This window comes from Lissotriton vulgaris, unplaced genomic scaffold, assembly GCF_964263255.1.
Source record: "Lissotriton vulgaris unplaced genomic scaffold, aLisVul1.2 SCAFFOLD_1049, whole genome shotgun sequence".
NCBI lineage: Eukaryota > Metazoa > Chordata > Amphibia > Caudata > Salamandridae > Lissotriton > Lissotriton vulgaris.
Window position 1 is genome coordinate 499063 of NW_028250089.1, and position 15676 is coordinate 514738.

General features: G+C 42.1%; 1 protein-coding gene across 1 annotated transcript in view; it reads left to right on the forward strand.

The window, feature by feature from the left end:
* LOC147663375 (cocaine esterase-like) overlaps positions 1–15676 on the forward strand; it is a 513967-nt gene that overhangs the window by 457256 nt on the left and 41035 nt on the right. The window lies entirely within an intron of this gene.

A 15676-nucleotide genomic window follows, 5' to 3' on the forward strand; every position in this document is an offset into this window, starting at 1 on the left:
AGATATAGCCCCTCTGCCTGCCTGCCGCCCCGGATGCGCATCACAGACCTGCCCACCTCCAACAGGGCAACGCCTGCCCTGGGGAGGAGTGGCTGACCACTGTAAAGGACGGGGGGACAGCCCTCTGCGACTAAGGGCCCGCCTTCCTGATGGCCACTGTGTGGCCTCGGGCAGCCACATAGTCACATCAGGGCAACAGGAACCCCCCGCCCCAACATACACAACATCCCGCAAATAACACACAGACACAAGTGTTAAGATTGGGAAAATTTGCTGCAGGTTTATTATTACATACAACATTATGTAATCACGGTGGGTCATCCTACGGGCGATCCAAGGGCAGGCCGCATTCTCACCACCTGCCCGCCTGATGAGCCAATCAGCACAGTGGCGAACCACCCAACTGCTGCACCATTATGGTAATCACACTACTCACGCCCCTTGTGGGGCGTATCTAGGCAAACACCCGGTTGCTCAGGCCCACAACCGCCCGAAGGTCTACTGGGGCGCCCATGCGCGTTCCTAGACCTCCCATGAGGTTCTAGAACAGGCTCTGGCACCCCTATGTGCCGTCTGAAGTACAGTGTTACAGTGTTCCGGATCACCCAGTAACTCCGCCACAGCCCAGCCGGCGGCCACCGTCGCCGTCCGGGCCGGGCTGTGGCGGAGTTACACTGTCTCTACTGGCAAAAAACAGAGCACATATATATATAAGCAAGACATAACATTCCTTTTTCATTTCAACGGCACACCCGAGATCATGATTGCACAGCTTAGAGCCTATTTGTGAAGTAAGAGGCCTAACAGACATGCTGCCTAAGATTCCCTACTAGTACATATGCTAAGGCCTAACTGACTTTAAGAAAACATGTATTTCCATATTTTTAAAAACATCAACTAAGCAAATTATTCACCCAGATCCATTTAAAATCGAGTTTGACTCACAGTGTGATCTTAGACACATGACCAGGATGTTACATGTAATCTACCATGTCTGTGTCTGCATGCAATATGTGTGTCTCTGCTCATACTATTTCACTATCTCTACTAGCAAAAAACAGACCACATATATATATAAGCAAGACATAACATTCCTTTTTAATTTCAACGGCACACCCTGGATCTTGATTGCACAGCTCAGAGCCTATTTCTGAAGTAAGAGGCCTAACAGATATGCTGCCTTACATTCCCTACTAGTACATATGCTAAAGCCTAACTGACTTTAAGAAAACATGTATTTCCATATTTTTAAACACATCCACTAAGCGAATTATTCACCCAGATCCATTTAAAATCGAGCTTCACTCACAGTGTGATCTTAGGCACATGACCAGGATGTTACATGTAATATACCATGTCTGTCTCTGCATGTAACATGTGTGTCTTATCTCATACTATTTCACTGTCTCTACTGGCAAAAAACAGACCACAAATATATAAGCAAGACATAACATTCCTTTTTCATTTCAACGGCACACCCTGGATCTTTATTAAACAGCTGAGAGCCTATTTGTGAAATAAGAGGCCTAACAGACATGCTGCCTTAGATTCCCTACTAGTACATATGCTAAAGCCTAACTGACTTTAAGAAAACATGTATTTCCATATTTTTAAACACATCAACTAAGCAAATTATTCACCCAGATCCATTTAAAATCAAGCTTGACTCACAGTGACATCTTAGGCACATGACCAGGATGTTACATGTAATCTACCATGTCTACCTCTGCATGCAATATGTGTATCTCTGCTCACACTATTTCACTGTCTCTACTGGCAAAAAACAGAGCACATATATATTAGCAAGACATAACATTCCTTTTTCATTTCAACAGCACACCGTGAATCTTGATTGTGCAGCTTAGAGCCTATTTGTGAAGTAAGAGGCCTAACAGACATGCTGCCTAAGATTCCCTACTAGTACATATGCTAAGGCCTAACTGACTTTAGGAAAACATGTATTTCCATATTTTTAAACACATCAACTAAGCGAATTATTCACCCAGATCCATTTAAAATCGAGCTTCACTCACAGTGTGATCTTAGGCACATGACCAGGATGTTACATGTAATCTACCATGTCTGTCTCTGCATGCAACATGTGTGTCTTTGCTCATACTATTTCACTGTCTCTACTGGCAAAAAACAGACCACAAATATATAAGCAAGACATAACATTCCTTTTTCATTTCAACAGCACACCCTGGATCTTGATTGCACAGCTCGGACCCTATTTGTGAAGCAAGAGGCCTAACAGGCATGCTGCCTTACATTCCCTACTAGTACATATGCTAAAGCCTAACTGACTTTAAGAAAACATGTATTTCCATATTTTTAAAAACATCAACTAAGAAAATTATTTACTCAGATCCATTTAAAATCGAGTTTGACTAGCAGTGTGATCTTAGGCACATGACCAGAATGTTACATGTAATCTACCATGTCTGTCTCTGCATGCAATATGTGTGTCTCTGCTCATACTATTTCACTGTCTCTACTGGCAAAAAAAAGACCACATATATATAAGCAAGACATAACATTCCTTTTTCATTTCACCGGTACACCCTGGATCTTCATTGCACAGCTTAGAGCCTATTTGTGAAGTACCAGACCTAACAGACATGCTGCCTTTGATTCCCTACTAGTACATATGCTAAAGCCTAACTGACTTTAAGAAAACAAGTATTTCCATATTTTTAAACACATCGACTAAGCAAATTATTCCCCCAGATTCATTTAAAATCGAGCTTGACTCACAGTGTGATCTTAGGCACATGACCAGGATGTTACATGTAATCTACCATGTCTGTGTCTGCATGCAATATGTGTGTCTCTGCTCATACTATTTCACTGTCTCTACTGGCAAAAAACAGACCACATATATATGAGCAAGACATAACATTCCTTTATCATTTCAACGGCACACCCTGGATCTTGATTGAACAGTGCAGAGCCTATTTGTGAAGTAAGAGGCCTAACAGACATGCTGCCTTACATTCCCGACTAGTACATATGCTAAAGCCTAACTGACTTTTAGAAAACATGTATTTCCATATTTTTAAACACATCAACTAAGCAAAGTATTCACCCAGATTCATTTAAAATCGAGCTTGACTCACAGTGTGATCTTAGGCACATGACCAGGATGTTACATGTAATCTACCATGTCTGTGTCTGCATGCAATATGTGTGTCTCTGCTCATACCATTTCAATTTCTCTACTGGCAAAAAACAGAGCACATATATGTAAGCAAGACATACCATTCCTTTTTAATTTCAACGGCACACCCTGGATCTTGATTGCACAGCTCAGACCCTATTTCTGAAGTAAGAGGCCTAACAGACATGCTGTCTAAGATTCCCTACTAGTACATATGCTAAAGCCTAACTGACTTTAAGAAAACATGTATTTCCATATTTTTAAAAACATCAACTAAGCAAATTATTCACCCAGATCCATTTAAAATCGAGTTTGACTAGCAGTGTGATCTTAGGCACATGACCAGAATGTTACATGTAATCTACCATGTCTGTCTCTGCATGCAATATGTATGTCTCTGCTCATACTATTTCACTGTCTCTACTGGCAAAAAACAGACCACATATATATATAAGCAAGACATAACATTCCTTTTTCATTTCAACGGCACACCCTGGATCTTGATTAAACAGCTTAGAGCCTATTTGTGAAGTAAGAGGCCTAACAGACATGCTGCCTTACATTCCCGACTAGTACATATGCTAAAGCCTAACTGACTTTTAGAAAACATGTATTTCCATATTTTTAAACACATCAACTAAGCAAAGTATTCACCCAGATTCATTTAAAATCGAGCTTGACTCACAGTGTGATCTTAGGCACATGACCAGGATGTTATATGTAATCTACATGTCTGTTTCTGCATGCAGTATGTGTGTCTCTGTTCATACTATTTCACAATCTCTACTGGCAAAAAACAGAGCACATATATATAAGCTAGACATAACATTCCTTTTTCATTTCAACGGCACACCCTGGATCTTGATTGCACAGCTCAGAGCCTATTTCTGAAGTAAGAGGCCTAAAAGACATGCTGCCTAAGATTCCCTACTAGTACATATGCTGAAGCCTAACTGACTTTAAGAAAACATGTATTTCCATATTTTTAAACACATCAACTAAGCAAATTATTCACCCAGATCCATTTAAAATCGAGCTTGACTCACAGTGTGATCTTAGGCACATGACCAGGATGTTATATGTAATCTACCATGTCTGTCTCTGCATGCAATATGTGTGTCTCTGCTCATATTATTTCATTGTCTCTACTGACAAAAAACAGAGCACATATATATAAGCAAGACATAACATTCCTTTTTAATTTCAACGGCACACCCTCGATCTTGATTGTACAGCTTAGAGCCTATTTGTGAAGTAAGAGGCCTAACAGACATGCTGCCTAAGATTCCCTACTAGTACATATGCTAAAGCCTAACTGACTTTAAGAAAACATGTATATCCATATTTTTAAACACATCAACTAAGCAAATTATTCACCCTGATCCATTTAAAATCGAGCTTGACTCACAGTGTAATCTTAGCCACATGAGACACATGTCATGACACACACACAAAGAGAGAAATGACACACAGAAAAAGAGAGATTATGCACATGCAAAGTGACATGAAACACAGGTACAGACTACCTTTTAAGCTAAGAGAGGCAAACTGACAGCAGACACATTGACATTATTGAAAAAAGTGAAAACATAGTTCCTTATTTCACACACACACTCACTGTAATCCTTGACAAAAATTTAAAAGCCAGACATTTTACCAGAAAACATATTCCATAGTAAATCATTTTTAACACAAAGCACAGCCCATTTAAATGACCACTACAAAACAAGGTAGAAACCTAAAGTTGGGTTCCACCTCAGAAGCCGGAACGTAGTATGGCCCAATCCGCTACCCCTGCCCACCTGCCGCTAAATGGAAACCTCACACTGAGCAATCAGATGAACATCGGGAGAGGGTGGGAATAACAAGGGAAGAGACAGGGGAGGGACAACGTCTGACCAGGATAACAACCTCCACGTCGCTGCACCAAAAGAATACGGCAACACTGTAACTACATAGGGAAAACCAGACTGTGTCCCCATCCCTCCTTTAGCCATGACCATGTCGTTCACTTTCAATAAATAATACGATGACTCTCTTACCAGGTATTGGTGCACTGATGGTCCTGTGAAGGCGTCTTCAATGTGTTGAAGAAGTATAAGGGGCCCACATGAAGTGAACTGATCCCAAAACCCGTCTCCAATAACAATGAGGGGGGAAAAGTCAGCTAAGGACAGAAAAACCCCCCTACTTAGTCTTATCCACACGTTAAAACAAGGACTCAAGGGGCAGAAGGGAAAACGATAAAGATCAGGACCGCTGTGTCTGCATTCCGTGGAGAGAACGCTGAATACATCCAAACCAGCACAACGATGCTACCAGGCTACAAAATATGCGGAAGTAGAGACGGGAGACAAAACATAAACGTACAGGCGCGCGTCAGTATTTGCAATCTCCACCTAGTCTCTAAAACATAAGGGGTACTGGAGCCCCAGTAACCCTGAAATCTGGCAGTCCGAACAATAGGGTGCTTTCAGCAAAACAGCGGAATTCGGAAGGGGAGGGGAGGGGAATCAGGAATCAGGAACACGATTACGGGACTGAAAGGCAGGGCAGGGAACAGATGAAGGAGGGTGAAGACTGTGCTCGCGGGCCCGCAAGCAGAATGAATCAGGAACCTATCTCTCGACCATATACCCAGGACCTGGAACCAGACATGGAAAGATACCAAGCACCACTACAGGGGTGTAACGAAACTAAATACCCTCCCCTGGTAAGTCATGTGACGGCGAAAGACATGGCCATAGAAAGGGGACAGAGGGGCCGGAATCCTAACACCTAACTCATTTCCAAAATACATTTCAAATATGCCCCATTACATTTTTTTACAGCATTACAAAAAAATATGACACACAATGCAGGAATAAAGAATCATAATATGCTTCTTAATCTTCCCCATAGTACATACAGCAGTCTATATTTATTAAAAGAATCATTACTCACCTTTAAAAATGCTTTGGAAGATGTATAACAGTGTCAGTCACACACACCAGATTTTCTTAAGCAGAATCTCTGAATAATGCTTCTGTCACTGCAGCCTCAGAATAATGGCACAGATTACCTCTCATTTCAAACCCATATTCTTGTACATAACCAATGAAAATTCTTCCCACACAAATTCAAAACCAAACTGCACATTTTAATTGGTTGTACATTTCAACACTTTGAAATTCACATAATATTCACCCATCCCCCCAGTGCTCATTCACCCTGTTACCGTGGTAACTCCCACCTAACCCAGCACACAGTTGAAAAGTTCATCATACTATGTTGCAAAAGAATCCAGCAAGGGTGTTTGACCTCTCAATGTACTAGCTAATCATGTGCAATGTTTCTTGAAATGACCTTTTCTCAACCATTAAAATGACTTCTTTAAAAAAATAAAATTCATGCACTCTAATTTTCAGTGGTGAATTTTACGAAAGCACCAATCATTTCTTGTTTTTCAAGTGCACTTAATCTCAACCACTTTTTTTCATTATTCCTACTTTCAAACAGCCATTTCATTTCCACAACTCATCTGAATACAAGCACATCTACCTTCAAAATGCCAAAAGTCTGGTTTGTGGGTCATAGCTTTGTCTACTGGAGTGAAAAATTAGCAAGTAACAGAGGTATTTACAACCTTGATTTACCAAATGTGGACATTGTGTGGATTGGACAGAGAGGATTAAGAAGTCACCAATTGATACCATTGATAAAATCCTTTATGCATCTACCACACCCTGACCTCATAATTGTGCACTGTGGTGGCAATGACCTGGGCACTTTGACTAGGGTAGGTCTGGAAATGCTTTTAAAGGACATCTTTGGGCAATTGATGTCACTTTTCCAAAAACTGCCTTCGTATTTTCTAATATATGCCAAAGACAAAAATGGAACTGGTCCAACCAATTTTGTCCACAGATTTAGAAAGCAAGGAAACATGTGAATAAATCTGTTTCTGCTTTCATCAGAGACTATGGTATGGGTTCCATTTACCACAACAACTTGCATTACAACATGCAAGGCATCTATAGGAGAGATGGTGTACATTTTACAGATGAGGGGAATAGAGTCTTCCTCTTGAATTTGAGACTTTGCGTCGGTACCGACTTGTAGGTGCAAAAAACACCCACATAACACAACAGCTCTTTTCAGCGCTACCCTACCTCTAAGCACTCTAAATTATTTTTTTACTTGAATTTTTTACACTGTTTTTCCCCGTGGTGCGCTCAGGGTGCGCGTACCGGGAAGCGCACATGGGAACGCACCCCTCGCTTACACCGCGAATTTAAAAAAAAAAAAAAAAGTTTTTTTGCCCTTCAGGGTCCTTCTAGGTCCCCCTCAGAAAACCTAGGGGGTCAGGGGTGTCTACCCTGCCCCCTTTTAATAATTTCCCCCTTTTTATTTTCACCTCTTGTGTCTCGATTCTACCGAGACACAAGATGGCGGACTCTCCGGACTGTTTGGAATGTTGACAGACATTCGAGAGCCAATCAGTTTTCCGCTCGCGCACTCCGGGGGCACGCCGGGTGAGCTCCCCGGTACGCGTACCTAAGAGCGCTCGAAGCACGCTAACTGATATATATGTGTTTTTGAAGTTGCTTTTCATAAAAACCACTGGAGCAATTTTAAACAAATATGGAAAAGGCCCTACTACGTACCAGTGCCTACCATTTTGCCAAGTTTGGTGTAATTCCATTCAGATGTTCGGGCTGTAGCCGCGTATAAATGTCCTATGGAAAATTGCATGGGGAAAACACATTTGAAAGCATGAAATTTAGATCCAATCAAAATGTTACTTTCGTTTTGAATTTGTGTGTGATGAAGTATGATTGGTTATGTATATATCTGAACTGTGCAATTTTATATTATGAATGTAATGTGACTTCTTTTATGACAAATGTTGTCGAAATAAAGATGAGAAAGAAAGATATATCTTAAATGAGAGGAAAACACGGCCATTTTGTGATACTCCTGTCTGAGGTACTTTTGAGAGGAATTTTGGGTGCTCAATTTCTGGAGTTTGAATTACACACTACAAACTCTTCTCCTACTTACAAAAAGGTGAGTTGTTAATTTGTAAGGGGAACTATGTTGTACACTTTAAAATAATTTGGAAAATGTTTTCTTTTACCTATTTACAGTCATTCTGTTATAATTATGGATTAAGATAGGCTTCATCACATGCAGTGCTTTATAGTTCTAGTTCCTGACTGATACTATACACTACCAATTAATTTTAAAGAACTAAATACTTGATTAAGCTACTTTTATATTATGTATTACTAAAAACGATAAATGAATGATTACTTTTTTCTGCAATTTACAGCAAGAAATTTGAAATTAAAATGGATCAGAATGAGGAGACCAAGGAAATTTCTTTTGAAATTTCAACTACATTTATTGAAAATCAAAATGTCACGGATATTGACAGCACCATTTTATCACAAGGAGGAGATGACATAAATGATTTTTTGGATGAATCTCTTGACAAAGAATTTATCAAATGTTTGGATACAATTGAATTCCAACAATCATTGCAGACATTTCATGAGGAGATTCCTGATGATTCGATTGAAAAGGAAATTCCAGATGAGGACATGCTGCAAGTTCTATTAAATTATGAAAATTCTGAACAATAAATTAATATTTACAATTTGAAAATTAGTTGACATATTAATTTTTATTTCTAATTTATGAGGTAGTAGCAAAGTGATTGTAGTATAATGTGAGACTTATAGTATAGAGTGCAACATTTTTATGTTACATAGTAAGATTACTCATATTTACTTCCCTTCAACCACTATATTTTCTCCAATGTGTATTTGACATCTCTTCTTCATCTCCTGCCTCCTTTCGCTCACTGTCTGTCTCTGATGCACCCTATCACCGCCATTTTGTGTAGTTACAGAAGAGAGTGAAATATAATAGTTCTGAACGTGAAAAGGGGGCAGGATAGAGTGCCCCTCACTCCCTAGACCTTCTCAGGGGGACCAAAAAAAATCTGTTTCTGCTTTCCTGAGAAACTATGGTATGAGTTCCGTATACCACAATAACTTGCATTACAACATGCAAGATATCTACAGAGGAGGCGGTGTGCATTTCTCAGATGAGGGGAACAGAGTCTTTCTCTTGAATTTTAGACTCTGCATCAGTACCTACTTGTAGGTACTTAAATCACCCACATAAAACAACAGCTCGTTTTAGAGCTACCCTACCTCTAAGCAATCCAAATTCTTATTTTATGCTATTTTCTTTCACCGTTTTACACTGTGGAGCGCTCAGGGTGCGCGTACCGGTTAGCGTACATGGGAACGCACCTAGCACTTACCCCGCGAAAATTGCAAAAAAAAAAGTTTTTTTGCCCTTCAGGGACCTTCTAGCCCCCCTCAGATAACCTAGGGGGTCAGGGGGTGTGTACCCTGCCCCCTTTTAATAATTTTGCCCTTTTTATTTTCACCTCTTGTATCTCGATTCTACCGAGACACAAGATGGCGGACTCTCCGGACTGTTTAGAATGTTGACAGGCATCCGAGAGCCAATCAGTTTTCCGCTCGCGCACTCCGGTGGCGCGCCGGGTGCTCTCCTCGGTACGCGTACCGGTGAGTGCTTGGAGTGCGCCTATAGACATATATGTGTTTTTGAAGTTAATTTTCTAAAAAACCACTGGAGCAAATTTCACCAAATATAGCAAAGGCATATCTGCGTACCAGTCCCTACAAATTTGCAAAGTTTGGCGTAATTCTGTTCAGCGGTTCAGGCTGTAGCCTTGTCAATCGTCCTATGGAAATTAACATGGGGAAAACACGTTTTGGGACCCTCCTTTTTTCTCAGCCCCCACTTCACGAATCCCCCCGAAACTTTCAGGGAAGGAGCGGAGAGGAGCTGACCTAAATTCTGGAAAATTACACGCGAATTTCTCAACCGCCGCCAAAGTTATTCCCAGTTATTCCCAATAGAATGTTGCGGAATTCCTATGGTAGCTAGGTCCTAACTAGAACTACCTACTATATATAGAACTACCTACTATATATATATATATATATATCAACACTGTCAGCTACAGTAGGTAGCTAAACGAACGGCCACTCCAGTCATGCTGTTTGAGAAATTTTCTTTAATGGCGACACCAACATTGCATTACGCGTTTCGCCTCCACTGAGGCTTAATCATATGCAGCTTGGACATTCGCAGGATGGGCTCGCTAGCTTTTAAATACACGTAACTTTAAACACTGAAAAGGGACCAGTTCCCAACGGATGGAATTTAAAGTGGCAGTGAGGTATTGTTCATTCAAAATGCATAACGCAGTGTCAGCCAGTGCTCGATAGTTAAAACCGGACAGTTCCGTGAGAATATAGTATCCTCATCATACCTGCTTGCTGGCACTGCGTTTCAATCAAAGTTAATTCCCAAAAATGTCACTTGGACCACAGGTCCCAGAATGCACCCTCACTGTTCGCTTTTTGCCGGTAAAGTCCATCAATGTTGATTTCGGCAGAATCACTTCATCGGGTTTGCCGGCAGCCAGGTTCCCATGTAAGCCTTTAATTGGAATAATTCCCTGTGTGGCTTTCGTTCCCCGGCAGCCGCTTTAGTCCGACATGAATCCCGCTACCATCCAGGCATTGTTTGCAGATCTTTCAGTCGTCCTCACAGCAATCCCCAGCATGAAGGGCTCAGAGGAAGTCTCTAGCCAACTCTAGCTGCTTAGTGTGTGTTCGTCTCTGCAGTTGAGGCGGGCCCGAAATAAGGCCACTTTCCTTCTCCTTTAGTAGTCTCCCACTCTTTAGCAGCTGGATGGCGCTTCTTCACTGGATTCTCTCCAACGTCGCAAGATTCTGACAATGAAGCGCCTCTCCAAAGCGAGTCGGGCCGTTCCTCAAGGTGTGTCAGACACCTTAAATACAGCAACACTGTCAGCTACAGTAGGTAGCTAAAGGAACGGCCACTCCAGTCATGCTGTTTGAGAAATTTTCTTTAATGGCGACACCAACATTGCATTACGCGTTTCGCCTCCACTGAGGCTTAATCATATGCAGCTTGGACATTCGCAGGATGGGCTCGCTAGCTTTTAAATACACGTAACTTTAAACACTGAAAAGGGACCAGTTCCCAACGGATGGAATTTAAAGTGGCAGTGAGGTATTGTTCATTCAAAATGCATAACGCAGTGTCAGCCAGTGCTCGATAGTTAAAACCGGACAGTTCCGTGAGAATATAGTATCCTCATCATACCTGCTTGCTGGCACTGCGTTTCAATCAAAGTTAATTCCCAAAAATGTCACTTGGACCACAGGTCCCAGAATGCACCCTCACTGTTCGCTTTTTGCCGGTAAAGTCCATCAATGTTGATTTCGGCAGAATCACTTCATCGGGTTTGCCGGCAGCCAGGTTCCCATGTAAGCCTTTAATTGGAATAATTCCCTGTGTGGCTTTCGTTCCCCGGCCGCCGCTTTAGTCCGACATGAATCCCGCTACCATCCAGGCATTGTTTTCAGATCTTTCAGTCGTCCTCACAGCAATCCCCAGCATGAAGGGCTCAGAGGAAGTCTCTAGCCAACTCTAGCTGCTTAGTGTGTGTTCGTCTCTGCAGTTGAGGCGGGCCCGAAATAAGGCCACTTTCCTTCTCCTTTAGTAGTCTCCCACTCTTTAGCAGCTGGATGGCGCTTCTTCACTGGATTCTCTCCAACGTCGCAAGATTCTGACAATGAAGCGCCTCTCCAAAGCGAGTCGGGCCGTTCCTCAAGGTGTGTCAGACACCTTAAATACAGCAACACTGTCAGCTACAGTAGGTAGCTAAACGAACGGCCACTCCAGTCATGCTGTTTGAGAAATTTTCTTTAATGGCGACACCAACATTGCATTACGCATTTCGCCTCCACTGAGGCTTAATCCTATGCAGCTTGGACATTCGCAGGATGGGCTTGCTAGCTTTTAAATACACGTAACTTTAAAAACTGAAAAGGGACCAGTTCCCAACGGATGGAATTTAAAGTGGCAGTGAGGTATTGTTCATTCAAAATGCATAACGCAGTGTCAGCCAGTTGTCGATAGTTATAACCGGACAGTTCCGTGAGAATATAGTATCCTCATCATACCTGCTTGCTGGCACTGCGTTTCAATCAAAGTTAATTCCCAAAAATGTCACTTGGACCACAGGTCCCAGAATGCACCCTCACTGTTCGCTTTTTGCCGGTAAAGTCCATCAATGTTGATTTCGGCAGAATCACTTCATCAGGTTTGCCGGCAGCCAGGTTCCCATGTAAGCCTTTAATTGGAATAATTCCCTGTGTGGCTTTCGTTCCCCGGCAGCCGCTTTAGTCCGACATGAATCCCGCTACCATCCAGGCATTGTTTGCAGATCTTTCAGTCGTCCTCACAGCAATCCCCAGCATGAAGGGCTCAGAGGAAGTCTCTAGCCAACTCTAGCTATATATATATATATATGATTAAGTCCCCTGTGAGGGACGAAACGCGTCAAGGCGAAACGAGAAGGAGTGTACTTGGAAGTATATATTGCCCATTCCAGCTAGAAACACGTCTGCCTAAGCGTTTTACGGACTGCAATGCTAGTGCTGGGAATATGCTCAATAAATCCCTTTGTCTGTATCCGGAGCTGTGTCCCGCTTGCTTTTGTTCAAGGTGAGCACTGGTTGTGGATATATAGCCGGTTTTGCTGATACCGGCTTTGAACACGCCCTCTCGGTCAGGAGCAAATCTTGTGGTGGAATACGAGGAGTACAACGCGGCGCCCCCGAGTGAAAGTCACTGCCATTAAGCTGTTATGTTTGTGTGGGGAGAGAGGAGGTAGCGAGTGACTGCCTGATAAGGATACAGACAGGGTTGTGAGCTGGACCAACATACCCAAGAGAACTGTGGCAGTATACAGTCCAGCGCCAAGAAATTCGGGGCATCACTGGATCTTTGGAACTCCCCATCACTGTATGAGGTACCACGTTGGACTGCAAGTACCATCATGCAGTTCACCTGGAGTCCAACTGCGTAACAATATCCACCTGTACTAATTAGGAGGAGCCGAGTGACTGCTTTTAAAGGGGTGGTCCCTGAGTCAAAGGTGAATCTATCAGCCAGTGAGACCGGCATTGATGACGGCCATTCCGTCTAGAAACTCGTCTGCCTAAGCGTTTCATGGACTGCAATGCTAGCACTGGGAAGATGCTCATTAAAATCCCTTTGTCTGTATCCGTAGCTGTGTCCCACTTGCTTTTATTCAAGGTGAGCACTGGTTGTATATATATATATATATATATATATATATATATATATATATATATATATATATATATACACATACATATACCCTTGCATACAACTCATCTATGCACCCTTGCAAGTGGTTTTAATCTAATGATTTAGCAAGAGTGAGCTAAATCATTAGTCTACCAGGTATCAAACGTTTCGGGGAAGAGACACATTCTACCAAGACATAACAAACATTACATACTATAGTCAAGTCAAGTCAAGGGATTTGTATAGCGCACTACATACCCATAGGGTTTCAAGGCGCTTAGGAAGGGGAGGAGGATTACTTGTCAAATATCCATGTTTTAAGTTGCTTTCTGAATGCTAGGTGGTTCTGGGTAAGGCGGAGGTGAGCGGGGAGTGAGTTCCATGTTTTAGCAGCCAGGTATGAAAAGGATCTGCCACCCATGGTGGTCTTGTTGATGCGAGGTACAGTGGCGAGGGCTTGGCTGGACGAACGTAGTTGGCGGGGGGGGGTGTAGAAGGACAGTCGTGAGTTGAGGCAATCTGGCCCGATGTCGTAGAGTGATTTGTGTGCGTGGGTAAGCAGACGGAAAGTGATTCTCTTGTCAACGGGTAGCCAGTGGAGGTCTTTAAGGTGGCCAGAGATGTGTTCGTTGCGTGGGATGTCTAATATGAGCCTGGCTGAGGCGTTTTGGATTCGTTGGAGTTTCTTCTGGAGTTTTGCGGTGGTGCCTGCGTAGAGGGTGTTTCCGTAGTCCAGTCGGCTCGTGACCAGAGCGTGGGTGACTGTTTTCCTTGTTTCGGAGGGGATCCAGCGAAATGTTTTTCTGAGCATGCGAAGAATGTTGAAGCAGGAAGAGGATACGGCGTTGACTTGTCTGTTCATTGAGAGTGAAGAGTCCAGGATGACACCTAGGTTCCGTGCATGGTCTGTCGGGATGGGTGCTTTTCCGAGGGCTTCTGGCCACCAGGAGTCGTCCCAGGCAGAGGGGGATGTACCTAGGATGAGGACTTCTGTTTTGTCCGAGTTCAGTTTCAGACGGCTTTGTTTCATCCATTCGGCAACTTCTTTCATTCCTTCGTGTAGGTTGGTTTTGGCGGTGCTGGGGTCATTGGTGAGGGAAAGGATCCCCTAATATTTCACATCTTATAAAGTCATGGATTCAGAGACTTACGTTTGATCTTTGCCATGCTAATGAAAGGCATATGGGTGCTACGGAAAGATTGACAGCACCTGGGGTCCATTTCCACATAGTCCCATTCCCTTCTAAAATCTCAGATACCTTAATTAGGAGTAACAGGAGACACTCTATTCTATAAAACAGGGCAACAAGGACATTAAGTTCAAACACTTTTAACAAATATAAGAATGTCTACGACATATCCTGGTACATAGCTTCTTCAGTCGGAAACACCTTTAATTTTCTGATGTTCCATACAACCCTTCCAACTAAAATGCTGGTTAATAAAATACTCTCAGATAACAGTATTTATTCACCCATTTTAATACCCCTGTAATCACATTCCATGAAAATTAACTTTTGTTTTTTTATTCATAAAGTGTTCAACCTTACTTGTTTATTTATCAAAACTGAATTTTCTTGGTAACATTTAGAGAGACCCTCAAGAATCTATTATAGATGTATTTGTGTATGGTCTATGATTAATACATCATCTGCATATTGTTTTACAGCTGTTGGTGGATTTGCTTCTGTATTTTTCATACAGTTAGGGAAATTAGCTCTGAACAGGGAAAAGGCAAATGGAACAAGGATACATCCCTGCAATAAGCCATTTCTTGTTTAACATCTTTTATGATAATCTCTGATGTGTTCCTTGATGCAACTCCTGTTAGGAGTTGTCCCCCTGGTGCACAGCGTAGGATACCAAAGAGCTGGTTTAATGATGAGATGAAAAAAATAATTTGTACTTTTAGGAGTTGCACCAAGGCATTCGAATGGAGCTGGGCCACAATCTTTAATGTCCCCTCTAGGATCTTTGTTTTTTCCCAGAGTATTGAGCTGTCAAGAAATTAAAAACACAAGTTATACGTCCATTCCTTTTCACCAATATATTATTTATTATTTGGAAAGCAGTTTTGTTCCTGAATCCTGTCTGGTCAACTGGGGTTATATTATTAACATCTGCCTCAGTACTAAAATGAGTAGGATGTGCATGGTAGCTAGTTTGTTCATGGAATCTAATAAGGCAATAAGCCTTTCATTCTGTGGTGCATTTAGCTCACTTTTATTTATTGGCAAAAGAGTGATTTAAATAATTGGATCAATGTAAGCCCAAGGG